We start from the raw sequence: 14,939 nt of genomic DNA on the forward strand, positions 1-14,939 counted from the left end.
AGTATCTTTAACTACCTCTCACTGGATTTAAGAAAGAGTAGTTATATCATTAATTTTGTTTTTTTTACCAAAATATCAATAATTTTGTTCAAAAAATAGAATAAACTTTTAGTTTTACCATTATTTAAAAAAATTCAAATTTACATTATATTTCCTCTCAATAGTTAACAAGTTTGAATGGAAATAATATTAAAAAATATAATTAATACTTCATCAAGTACCTTTTATTTAGGACCAAAGAATCTTTATTAGATTGTATTTAATACTTGATCATATCTCAAATTGGATTGTATCCAATAAGATGACACCTACAAAGAATCAAAAAGTTTTATCTATAAAGTCATTTTTTTAATTAAAATATCTTCTCAATTTAAAGGATTTAAGTTGTGGAAATGTATGTTTTATAATTATAGATGCTCTAATTAACATGTGAGAGAGAGAGAGAGAGAGAGAGATTTCATTGGAAGAATTACATCCAACTCCCTCTTAAGAGAATTAAACACAAATAAGGGTCAACAATAAATCCTGTTTGAAAAAAAATAAGTCATATTATCCAACTCCCTCTTAAGAGAATTAAACACAAATAAGGGTCAACAATAAATCCTGTTTGAAAAAAAAGAAGTCATATTCTCAATTTAAACCTATTCCACATTAGTCCTTATTTGTAATTAATTCTCTTGAGAAGGGGTTGGATGTGATTTTTTCTTTTTTATTTGTTAGAGAGAGCTGGAAAGTAGGGGGACGGATTAAAAATATACTACTATTTATTTAAGTGTGGTATTCCATTTTTTTAATATTTTATTCAATTAATTTTGAGATTAAACCAAGAATAATTTATAGAAAATCAAGACAAAAAGAACTTAAACTTACTGCAAATTCCTCTTATATGCTCTCTAGTAAACATAATGAACAACAGTCACACAAACTATGATATGATCAACGTGAATGAATTGAAGCGCATGATGAAATTTCTAAATTCTATGGGAAAACCTGTTTTATAGGAAGAAGTAAAAGCGATAGGTCCAAATGGCGTTAGGTCGCACTTTAATCCAAAAGAGAGCCTTTAAAAGTTGGGCCAAGCTTCTCCATTTTACTTTGGACATACTATAACAACCCAAATGTCAAGAGTCGAGACATTTATTTGCGTTAAAGGCTGCAAAAAAAAAATTGTTAAAGAATGTTATGGCAAAATAAAAAAGGTCTAAGACTGTTAAAATGGTTCGCCAAAAAAAAAAAACCGTTGACACTAAAAAGCTACATATATTTTCAAAATTAAAGTAACTGTGAGAAATTATAGTGAAATTGATCCATATTTTAGAAAATTTCATTCGTATTAAGTAATATTTAATATTATATATTTAGCTCTTTTATTGAAATAGATTGAATCTAATTGAACAGTGGCAATTTGACAAGTCACCACATTTTCTAACAAGCTGGTTCTTCCAGTTCCAGGGATATCAGAATGCTTCAAGTTAATTAATATAATTTACTTAAATTTTATTTTTCTTCATATACAGGTGAGATCCGTGATCCGAGAGGAGCATGAGGCTAATCACCAATGGTATAGTAAACAAGTTGAGATTTGCATTGAAGAGTTTCTTTCATTGCCTGTGAGAGTAATGAAAATCAAAATTTGTGAATGCAAGAAAATAGAAATCTAAAAGTGCATAGCTATTTGAAGGATGATTCCAATGCTAATTGGAAGACACGAATAACTAAGAATTTGAGTACAGGGATTGTTCTACACATTAAATTGTTAGACCGAAGTACAAGGTATCCAAAAATTCTTGAATTGTGTAAATGCTTGTGAATGCACGCCATGTTTATTAGTTAGAGAGTTGAGGCAAAAAATGGAGTCGTACTTGGAGCATTTTCCAGGTAAGCAGGACGAGCTGAAGACAGAAGCACCTTCCTCCTTCTTTCTTGCACCATCATCTTCATCACTTTCTGATATTTTACTCCAAAAAACAGAGGACTCTTCCCCAACAAGAACACTGGAAATTCTTATTATGTTAGGAAGCTCTTATAAACACAGTTACATGCTGAGTGACTGAACAGGACTGTAAACCTGGAATCTATCAATGAAGCATTCTTTTGCTGTGCTCTCCGTTGGAGAGTTACAACGTACTTTGATAGAGGGCTAACTGCAGCCTCCTTCTCATCCTAAGAGAATTTAAATTTTTTAATGCTTCAACACAGATTGCATTAAATTACCCGAAAAGTTGTATTACTTCAAGTACACTAAAATTGAGCGTTCAAAGAAAATGGTATGTAGGGTAATGACTGAGGCAGATGAGAATTTGCTAGATTTAAAAAGAGATCCATTTCATTTAGTTCATGCAATTTCAAGAGAACAGAATATAGAACACTGAACAATCACCAAGTGAACAACATTTATAAAGTAAATAAATTGATGAACTAAAGAGGTAAGAAAACACCCCTGAAGAAAACAAATGAAACTCAAGGGCCGCAAAAGCAAAGAAATGCAAATCTGAAGAAAGGATGCTGCTGCAGGGTCATTAGGTAAAAAGGAAACTGACATGCGCCTTCCATTCACAAAGTCAGAATTGGCCTCAATCTGGCTGTAGAGAAACGAAAAATTAGAGACACGTTACTCAGGCTTAGATGAATGCAGATTCATACATGTAAGCACATCTGTAAATTATCGTTGCATTTTATGACAAATTTCACATAGGTACCACATAGGTACCTGGCGAATAAGCAACCTCATTTCTTTCCAAAACCTCTCAACTTTTGTCAATTTGCAAAAACTACGATACCTCACAAGTGGAATAAAGGACAATTCCATGAATGCAGTGTTGTATGTGTGTCAAAGTGTGTGTGTGCCAAAGTCCTACATTGACTAAAAGAAAGACTCTCCTAGTGTATATATACTAAAGAATGAAGTAGATTAATAAAATGAGTTTGGAAAAGAAGTGGTCTCATGTATATGAAGTAGATTAACTCAAGACAATTGTAAATTGAAATTAATTAATTTTGGATTTAATTATTTTTGCCCTACCGGAGAAACTCAATTTTTGGTTGTCTGAAGTTTGAAATCAAACCAAGAACGTTTTTTGATCATTAATCAAATTAATTTTTTAAACGTTTTGTCTTCCCAACGTTTTAAATGCATTTTATGTTTGTGTAACCTCAATGTTTCCAGACAAGCTTTTAAATGATTTTTATGACAGTGTAATTGAGCCTTTAATTCGGTGGTAACCCCCCAACGTTCATGTCCAAGTCTCTTGAGTTCTCTCCTCCCTCTGTCACTTTGTCTGTGCTTACATTTAGTCTCTGGTGTTCTGTTCCCTCGTTCTACCGAGAAGGTGCTTGTTTAATCCTGAGGAATTGCCGGTTGTCTAAGGGCGTGCCGGAATAGTTCTTAAGGGCAGTGTCCTTCCGGGCACGACTCAAGCAATTCGTGCCTCGCCGTTTGAGTTTCTGCCGGTGCCGCCAACATGCAGCAGAATAACTCCACTGTGCTAAGTGTTCAGCAAGCTCTTCAACCACAGAAGAAACACATGCCTCTTGAAATGCTCCAGTCTTCAGGCTTGGCTTGCTAACCTGATACATGTAGAGATCTCGAAAGTTAGGTGAAGATGACAAGGATCAGACCCAGGGGGGAAATTGCTAAAGGAAAAAATAGTGCTTGTCAGTACCTTCAGCATACTTCGCAAGTCAACAGCTTTGCCAACACCTCCTGTCGGGGGTCTATTTAATTCTTTCATCTCCGGCATGTCCAAAAGAAGCATGGACACTGGGATAAAAGAATTTGTCGAAGCTGTAATGAGGTTTAGCATTCTGATTCATCTCAATCTAAGGGGAAAATGTCCGGCTGTGGGAACAAGAGGAGCTACTCCAGGTATTATTTGGGTCAGTGGATAAGCGAGTTGCTTTATTCAGACTCTGAGTTGTAGCCACAAATAGCACCAGTCCAGAGTTCAAGACAGTTCATAAATTTCCACTCATACACCTTGCGGAATGCTTCCTAAAGAATAAATTCAGGTGACATGCAAAATGAGCACTGCTAACATATCAAGGTAAAACATGTACTAGCATTTTGTTTACAAATTACTTATCAGAGTCAGTTACTCAACAAAAATTTGTGTGTTTTGATATTGAGAAATAGCAGAAGATTGCAGCCTTGACCCAAATTTCATTCAAGATTCAAGAACTAGAAGGTGCTGAAAGGAGTACTGCAGGCAATGTATGAAAAATGATACCGAGAAAGAGATCAGATGTCATTACTCAAAATCAAAAACTGACTACTTGGAAAAAATTCCAGAAATGAAGTATCATGAGACTCATCATACAGTGCCAAAGAAAAATAACTTGAAATAGGCTAATAAACGTTTACAGTACCTTAGTCTTTGTATTTAGGGCGTCTCTTAAAATTATAGCCAACTGCCGGATAAAAACAAAGGCAAGTTGATAAGCAGTTGCAAGGTCCACACCTAAAAGTTCAATGACACCGAGGAAAATGGACATGCTGAAATTTCAGTGCACTTACAAATTGGCAGTTCAAAACATAGGCTTTGTATATTCCTCTGAAGTAATCATCTATGCAATCAGATCCAATGCGGCTGCATAAATCCCTCAAGAATAGAAATGAAACAATTGGAAGGGCACTGGGGCCCCCAGCCCCCCAGAAATGAAGGGCTACCTGGTTGATCATCAGGAAAACAAGTCATTAAATTAATAATGGGTGAGAAATATTACATCAAATGCCCATGGCAAATAGTGTCACATTGTCAACACATGCACCTTAAGAGAATCATATATTTACAAGGAAAAGGGAATATATGTAACAGTGTATTCATGATTATAATATTATATTTTATCCTGTTTATGTAAAGAAACAATGTGCCATAAAATCCAAGGCAAATAACCCCCAAGCAAACTCATTGAAAATTACATGTGTAATCAAAAGGAAGGACTTTCTCTATTCAAATAATTAGGATCGGTTTAAGGTGTTGATTGCATGCATATGATGTATCTAATATAAGAGAATATTAATCATTTGGTAACAAAAATTCACTTTCTTCTCAGCATGGTCCTCCGAAGATAAAGCCAAATAGTCAAAAAAATTTCACCTCAATCAAAATGGTCCCTCTTTTGGAGCACATGTTGTCTTCAATTATTGACATGGACTTGCCCTAGTGTCTAGTGGCATTTCCCCCGAAGATGATTTCATTTAAGCAAATACTACAAAGTCAAACAGTCAAAAATGTGCCATTTTGGGAAGCAATTTTGCACAAACATTGCCATTTTAAGAGAAAATACCACTTCCAGAAGTCTAGCTCATGAGATAATAACTTGGGCTACTGTACATTAAGTGATTGCTTCATGAAGGGACCATTTTGATCAGGAGTAAATCCTTTGAGGACCAAATTGGAAGTAATCTTTGAGGGACACATGAGTAATTTACTTGACTCTATGATAATATCACTTACTTTGGAGCACCTAAGGGTACCACAATCAATTTGCATGTGCAAAACTTACACAATTTGACTTCACAGAACCATTGCAATAATATTGAATGGTTATTTGAAGAAAACAATAACAAACTGAATAAACAAGCAATGCTCAGTTCATACCTTAATGTATTTCCTTAAAATGATAGGGAAAGCAGCCGAAAACAAAGAAGAATATTTGAGCCGATGTAAAGTAAATGATATCATTTCTGTGTCAGTCATCTGGTTCAAAATATGGAGGGCATTTCCAAGGCAGGTCTTCACTAAATGGCTCTGGTTCTTCCATAGCTTTGTTGCCATTAGATCTTTTACAGTTTCTTTCTTTCCACCGGAAGAAGGAAGCTTCAACAAATTTCTGAGTATTCTATCCATTTCATTAAGTACTAGTAGCATCTTTTTGTTGAACACACTACTGGACATGATGCCAAATTTTGTTGCTGACTCTCCCCCTCCACCATCACCATAGTGGCATGCAGTATTAAAAGCTTTCATCAGAAATCGAACTGCACTTAAGCATCCATTGTCTTGGACCAATTTGCACCATGTATCAACCTCAGTGGTGGTTAAGGCTTTCTTCAAAAGTCCTTGCTCCTTTCCTGGAAAACCAAGATTGTTGGCTTTCTCATCTAGCTGTAGGTCCCATCTTCCAGGTCAGTATCAAATTCTTCCTGAAAAAATAAGGAAAATCTTGGTATAATTCCAACATTAAAACCACAGAAGAAATTAATATACAGCTGAAAATCATGTGATTAACAGCATTGGCAAATCGATCATGCCATTGTAGGCTTTTTTTTTTTTTTTTTTTATAATTTTAATGGTTTTTTATTTCTTGTATTTTCGGGCTTAGGTCTTTTAATAGAGCTCAGCTGTCCCAATTTCAAATGGTGAAGTTCCACTCCATATCATCAATTGGAATTATCTACCTAATTAATATGTATATTAAATTTCATGAGAGATTGACAAAGTTTTACGTTGGCGGTAAATGTGTATTAAATGGGCGTTTTAAAAATTAGTCATTCGCAGTAGGAATTACTCTCATTTGAATATTTATGCTGATGTGCAGTAACCAAATATGGTGCAATTCAACCAGTCACAATTTTTTTCAGGATGATCAGCTATTAATTTCTATAATTCAAATTTCATTACTGTTTGTTGCTTTAGTTGATATTTTTTTAAATTAATTAGTTGAATAAAGGAAAAAAATTAACTTTTAATATGAATAAGCATGCATTGAAATGCCATTTTTTACTCTGTTCTTGTCTAACTTTGAATTGTATTTTGAGTCAATATCTTCAATAGGTGTTCGCAGAGGTCCCTCCCTCTGTTCTTGGAAATCGCACTTTATGCATTCTGTTCTAATAGATTGTCAAGGTCCTCCTAGAACTATTATGGATTACTTTCAAGGTGGAAAATCCAAAGGGGAGAAAAAAAAACTAGAAAACATTAAACCTCAAGCATATAAAAAACACTTTTTTGGCCCAACATATAAAAAACATTACCACTCAGGTGTAGTAATAAACTAATAATTTTAAATTATAAAATATGTAACAGGCCCATATGCATTACAATTCATCATCAAATAGTAGAAGTTTCTTGCCATGCTCTTTCAAGAACTCATAAAATTCTGAGTGCTGTCATGAAAGCCTGGAGGCACCACATCAGCAGCAATAAGACGAAGAAACAGAAATTTCTAAACCCGTCAAATGTCCCAGTCTCAGTTCTACAACATAGACAATTTACAAAAATGAAAAGAAGTTAATTATGAATAAAATAGACAGGATCACACTCATATCCATACACAATGATTCTTTTCTTCTGATCCATTATATTTGTTTAGGCACGCTGCCTTTTATCTGATTTTATGCACATTTCTAAAGATTTATGTACGAGAGATTCGGGAACCCAAAAGAAAGATATATAACTATAAGAGATGTGTATATATTTTAAATCATTACAAAATAAAAAAAAATTAAAATTGAAGCAGAGGTGGGCTGTAATGCATAAATACTAATACGTATATCAAATATGATACGTATCCAATACTTGAATACTTTCATTTTTAAAAATATAGAATACGATATATTTTCAATACGTGTATATATATTTATAAAAGTTAATAAAAACATTAAAAAGATAATTTTAATTTAAAAAATATTCAAAATAGCATACATATATAATCCTGTAAAATAATATTATGCAAAATACAATTGTTATGTGTACTTTTATTCTATCTATATCCAATTGCCTATCGCTTAGTATATGCTAATAGTTCCCCACTTAGGATTTAAATGTGAAAAGATTATGCTCCTATGTTTTTATAATTAAAAAAGTATAATTTTTGTCTTTTTATTATATCTAAAACTTATTTTTTAAGAAAAATCTAATCTTTAATCTTGAAAGCAAATCATAAAAATATAATAAGAATTAAAAATATTAATATCAAAATATTTAAAAAAATTTAATTTCTTAAAAAATAGTCTTGAAGTATTTGCTTTAAAATACTAACTTATACTCTATAAGTATTGAATGTATTTAAAAAAAATATTAAAATTAAAAAAAAAGTGTTTCACATAGATACATATCAAAAAAAATTTTGATGAGTATTTAATATCCAACATAATATGTGAGATAATTTGAAATACAGGCGCTGGGCATAATTTAGTCATCATATTTTGAAATATTAGCAAAGATGAATAATTTGAATATATCATGTTTCTCGCTCAGTTGAGGGGACATGTACTTATAACATTTTTTGGGATGGGTGACAACAAAGGCACCAGTGGTCCGATGCGGAAGATGGTATTCGCATTGAGCGAATGGGACCAGGGTTCGATTCCCGACTGGCGTCCAAAGTTGGAGCCTTGGAGGGCAGTGATGTTATCCACAGCACAACGTGAGGCTGAGTGTGATGTGATTGATCCTCCCCTATGGGAGCGAACTCATTTCACACTCAGTCTCATCCTGATCCCACTCGGGTTCTTGTGTGATCTTTGGGCCAAGATCCCACTCTGAATCCGGTTGGATTCGAAGATCCACCGCTAAATAATCTGACTGAGCTCTCCTCTGTTATTCTTTTTGCCGGCTTTTCTTCCCTATGCTTGCTTCCATTGAAAGAACGTAAATTTAGATTTAATAAGGGAGGGACAGTTAACTTCCAACATAACTTAAGAACATGTCAATCAGAAAATGTAATCCATTTCGTAGCACTAACCAAAATATAAGACAAGTTAGAGTGAGACTGAGAAGTAAGCACAAACCTGTCTTGCATTTCTTAACGCTGCCATTGTCACTGGAGGCAGCTTCAGGCCGTCCTCTCTTGCAAAAAAGTGCGACAGTAACTGTAGATTGAGAAAGAGGAGGTCGGAGATTGGAGAGATGCTGGAGGAAGAAGAAGCCGCACCAGTTTGTTCTTTGCGAGGAAGCTCTTAAGAGGAAGTGATAATATCAGTTTTAATTTTTTCCCCCCCCAATGATTGTGACTTGTTGGATTGGTGGGTTCAATTTTTTTATTAATTTAATGTTCAAAGTTCTAAATTTGTCATAGTTGTTAATTTGATACTTTTGATATAAAAAGAGCTAACATTGTTAAACAATTATTTATGTTAGAAAAAATAAATTCGAAAATTAAAAAAAATAAAAATAAAATACGGCATTAGAGATTATATCAACAAAAATTAAACTAATTTTAAGACTAATTTGTTGTCATGATTGCATTTTACATATCAGTCATTAATCTATTAAATATTATATATTAATTTAAGAGTCAATTTATATTTTAAAATTTAAAGGAATAACATGATAATTAAAAAAAGTAAAACACTAAAATTAATAAAAATTAAGTTTAAAGAACTAAATCAATGACATGACGAATTATAGAACTAAAAGTACCATTATCAAGCTATGGAAAAAAATGGTATATGGATATTTTTTTAAGCTTTTATTTTTCTCATAAAAATTACTTAAGTTTTGAAAAAAAAATTCATAAGATTTATAATGTTTATTTAAATTTTTAAAATAATATAATCTAAAAAATATATTTTTATTATTTTGAGAAGCTATTTTATAAAAATAATCAAATACGTGAATGGGAGAAAATGCTAAAAATATGAAAAAATAGATGAAGATATCATAAAAAAGATTTATATAGATATCATAAAATTTTAAAATAACTAAATATATATAAAAAATTTTATGTCAATTATAAATAATTGCTTGATTATTTGGCTTTTTTCTCAATTAAACTAGGGGGAAAAGCTAAAGGTTAAAATGCATTACTAGTTACTTAGAGTATGTTTGATTTAAAAGTTACAAAATCATAGTCAGAATAAAATGAAGTTTACAAACTGAAGTTAGGATAAATATTTGTTATCGCAATATATTTATGTCTAGATGTATATTTTTTAAAAAAAATTAGTTTCACAAACAATAACTTATTTAAATGATGTAATTCAAGAGCTAGTTTAGATGTATACTGACAAAAAATGTATATACATTTTATAATATATATTTGTGTGATTAATTTGATTTTTTTAAAAAAATATATTAAAAGGTAGGCTGAACTTAAGGCCAGCCTAATTTTTATCTATTAGCACATGGGAGAACCAATTGTTCTTGCTTTAGTTTAAATGAGCTTTTATCCTCAGATCTCTTTGAAGAAATTTTTGAAACAATAAAACTTTTAATTCCTCAAATATATTTTAATTATTGATTTGGTTTTTCAAATTAATTTTTTACTGATTTGGCCCTCTACATTTTATTAAATGATTATATTAATTCTTTAAGTTTTAAACTATAAATTGACTCTCAAACCAATCTAAAATGTAAAATATATTGATGAATTAGCATGTGCGCGCGCACACACATATATATATAGTTAAATAACAATAAATTAATTTTCAAATTAATTTAATTTTTATTAATTTAATTCCTTACGCTGCATTTCATTCTTTTGTTTTGTTTTGTTTTTTAAATTCTTGTGTCTATTCTTTTCATACATAAATAATCATTCTTCTTTTAATTAATTTATGTGACTAGATATTCTATTATCTATGATAATAATTAAAGTAAATTTAAAAAATTAAATAAATAAAAATTAAACTTGAAGAACTTAATTAATTATTGAGGCAAATTTAATAAACTAAAAAATTTATTGTCCCAACATTTTTTATCCAGAAAAGATTTCTTTTGATCTTCCAATAAGTTTTTCACACCTCACCCAAATCTAAGTTGGGGTGCAAACAAAACACATCCTTACTAATTTTAAATTTGGATTAAAATATAAATTTACCCTCCAAGTTTCCAATCAAATGCACATCATATTCTAAAATATTTTTTAATACAATTTTATCCTAATGTTTTTCACTTTGATACAATGTTGCCTTAGGTTAACATTTTTAGACTTTGATCATTACTCTGACCTTCACTTCTTGTGCTAGCAACCACATGGCAATTGACACGTTGACATCTAAATTTTTTTAGGGAGAATTTCAATTAGGGTTATGAATGAGACTTAATTTTTAGTGGATTCCAAAAAAATTAAAATTTCAATTTAATTTAAGAGGATTGAAAAGAAAATAATTTTAACGATGAAAAAATCAAAGTAGCTTCACTTGTTATATAGAATTATTAGTTACTAATTTTTTTCTTCACTTATTAATTTGTCAATATAAGTTGTAAATTATATTCATTTGTTAGACAAACAACAATATCAATTGTTAATTTGATAAATTTATTTGTTAATTTATTAACATAAATTTTAATTTACAATAAATAATTATACATAACAAATTAAAGGTATTTTGGTACTTTTATCATTGAAATTATTTTCATTTTAATTATCCTAAATTGAACTAAAGTTTTAAACTTTTTAAGACCTATTAGTAATTTAAGTTCTATCTGTGATCCTTGATTGAAATTCTCTCTATTTTTTTTTAATCGTTGCCACATTTGATCTTTTTTTTTCTTCCTTCTACATAAACTATCTCTCTCTGCCATCTTCACTCTCAGAAGAAGAATCAATTACAAACCCCAACAAAATTATAAAAAAAACAAATCAAAACTCAAGAAGAACCCCCACCCCCGAATAAAAAAACCTATATTTAAGACAAATCATATTCAACAGTCTCATATCTACAATCAATACAGGCCATAAATAATCCACAACCCAAATAAAATTGAAACAAACACAAAGCGAATCACCAAGTAGATTAAGAAAGTTCAACACATCGATTTCAAAGGGAATGGAAGTGAGAAACAAGTCGTGTTGAAAAATCCCATATCAGAAATAATCGTCGTTTGGAAGTGAAAAATCCTGGACGAGATTTAGATCATAATAAACACTCCTAAGCTCACATGTGCCTTCACATTTAGTCCCAAAAAAGCTAATCTATTAAGGCATGCTATATAATTCGAATCCTCCTCAAATCCTTTTGATATGGGACTTAACAACTCTCCCGAATAATTTATAATGCCCTCGTCACGGGTGGTCCATCAGAAGGGACTATCAATTGGCCAAACTTGAATTTAACTTTGATACTACTTTATCATAAAATTATTACTCTCTTCTCAAAAAATTAACTCATTAAGACATACATACAGTACATCTACTTATATAGTTAAGACCCTTCTCAAATTCGTCCGAACCTAACACTAAGTGTGTGTTTGGATTAAAAAATTTACAACTGAAGTTAGGATTCAACTGAGATTAGCAAACTGAGGTTAGAAAAAAAGTTAGTTAATGTAATGCAGTTTATGTTTGGATACCTTTTTTTTCAAAAGTTAGTTAAATAAATTAAAATTTATTTGGATAATTTGATTTAAAAGTCAGTTGAGATGTTTAATGGCAAAAATAAGTATGAATTTTTTATTTTAAATATTAAATTTTAAATAAGCATGTTTATATTTTTTGACTAACTAATAAGTAAAAAATATTAAACTTAAAATCACAACTAATAAGTAAAATATCTTAAATATTCAATCATGAAAACCTAAAATAAATTAATATTCAATTGATATGATTTACAAATTGATATTTAATTATATCACGAATACACTGCATTTGTCTTGACGATTTGGGTAGATTTGACAAGAATGCCTCACCAATATTGGTATCTTCCTTATGGACATCTACACTTTTATCTTCAGATTGCATGAATTGCTCATTAGTAATTGAATTTCTCCTAATAAAGTTATGTATTTCCATTGTTACACAAACAATTTGAACTTGTATTTTATATCTAAATTTAGGCATTTTTCATATAATTGCAAACCGATTCTTCCACACTCCAAAATTTTTTTTTATAATGCATTTTAAACTTGAATGATAATACTTCCACACTCCAAAAATAAATGTAATGGCTAGGAAATTTAGGAATTTTAAAAAATGTGATAAATAATTTTTTTAGCAAAAAAAATTAAAATAAATGATCGATTGTTCTTGTTGGTATTTTGACTTAAATGTTAGTGAAATTCATAATATATTATATATGGACATGCAATGTTTAGAAAATAATTATGATATTAAAATTATTAATAACATGTTTTGATGATATTTTTATAACTTTATAATTTTAAAATAGATGCAACAAGAAGTTATTGGCTCGATGGAGTCTGTACTTGTCGCCTACATATTGTTGAGTCTCCGCAGTGGTAAGGGAGAAATTTTATTATGCTCTAAACACTACAAAATTACCAAAATACTCTTTTTAGAAAAAAATCAGATTTTCTCCCCTATTTCCCATTTCATTCGTGTTCTGCATATAAAAAAAACAGGGAGTAGGAGACAGCTTCCAAAAAACCCTTGGGAGTGATTTTCCAACCATTCTTCCTCCTCCATCATCCTCTATCTCCTTTGTTCTTCTTGTTCGTTTTGTCGACGAGTGCGTGCGCAGAGGAGTTTAGTTTGTAAGTTCATGGATTCTTCTTCTTTCTCCGTCATATTCTGTAGCTGATTCCTCCTAGCTTTTTTTTAAAACTAGTCGACGCTGCTATGTGTGTGGGTGTGTGCACAAAGTTTCCATTATTCTTCGTTCGCATCGCAAATCATCCACCGTAGCTGGTCTCTGTCTGGTTGGTATTTTTTTTTCCTATTCTCTCATCCTAGATATGCTAAAGGCAGAGCTCGAGTAGATAAAAGATAAGAGAGAGAAAGCATAAAAATTTAGAACGCATTTAATGCTTCCAACAGGCAGCAACGCTAACGCTGAGAACCAAAAGCCAGGTTAGTGAGCTTCTTGAATAACGCTCGTTTGCATGCTAATTGAGGTTGAAAATTTATGATGATCCAAACAAGATTTTTTTAACATTTTGCATTCTAACGTCAGTTTAACCCACTATTAGAGTGACAATCCAAACATGCTCTAAGTTGTTTCTCTTCAAAATCATGTTGAATCCCTGAGCGTTAAATCGCATTGAATCCCTGTGCTTGTGCTGTGTTTGCGACTTGCGCCGTCTTCGCATTGAATCCCCACCCTCAGATATCAGCCTAATCTCACCTGCACCGTGTTCACGAGCCATAGCTCAGCCTAAGCTCACCTATGTCTCTTTCTTTGCGACCCAGAACACGAAAATTGAGATTTGGGTTTCAGTTCCTTTGAGATTTTCGTTTGAATGGAAGAAGAGGGAAAAAGATATGGGTGGGGAAGAGGAAGGAGGAAGGGAGGGAGGGAGAAGGGAGGAAGCGAGAGAAGGGATGAAGATGGCCGAGAGAGAGAGAGAGAGAGAGAGAGAGAGAGATGCCTCAGGATGAAGAAAAAGAAGATCAAATGTGGCAATGCCCACGTGGCTCTGGACGTTGGAACAAAGCAAGGAAGACAATAAATTAAAAAAAATGACAAGGACTTACACGTGGCAGCTAATAAGTATTTAACGGTCAACTTAATGGTTAAAGTTTGAATATGAGCATTCAAAATCGATCCAAATAAAAATTACATGCCTAAGCCGAAAGAGACCAACTAAAATTGAATAGCAATCAAATCTACTTTGGTTTAAGTTTTGATTTTGAGTATTAAAAATCTAACCAAACTGAATCAAATCTAATTAAAAAATATTATTTATTTATTTATTTATAAAATATATAATTATTTATTTATAAAAAATATTTTTTATCAAAATCTATAAGAAGCATTTTGTTTTAAATTTTTTATAATAATAAATAAACATTTTTAAAAGATTTGAACGGAAATGCATAATATTAAATAATTATAATAATCATACTATGACTATCATTTAATTATTTACAACTTGAAAGCCTCACCCTCACTTATTCAATTTATCTATAAGAAGTATTTTATTTTAAATTTTATATAATAAGTTTTTTATTATTTATTAAAATATAGATACATAAATAAATATTTTTAAAATATTTGAATGAAAATGTATAATATTAAATAATTTTAATCTTAGAAACTTATATCAATTTTTATGATTAATTATTATCAGCACATTAAAATTTTATTATATTTT

At 31.0% G+C, this 14,939-nt stretch overlaps 1 pseudogene; it reads right to left on the minus strand.

The window, feature by feature from the left end:
- Positions 1-860: 860 nt before the first annotated feature.
- Positions 861-7,301, minus strand: LOC129286206 (nucleolar complex-associated protein 2-like; annotated as a pseudogene).
- Positions 7,302-14,939: the final 7,638 nt, after the last annotated feature.

This window comes from Prosopis cineraria, unplaced genomic scaffold (assembly GCF_029017545.1).
Source record: "Prosopis cineraria cultivar Desert tree isolate PC_DT_omini unplaced genomic scaffold, ASM2901754v1 PC11, whole genome shotgun sequence".
NCBI lineage: Eukaryota > Viridiplantae > Streptophyta > Magnoliopsida > Fabales > Fabaceae > Prosopis > Prosopis cineraria.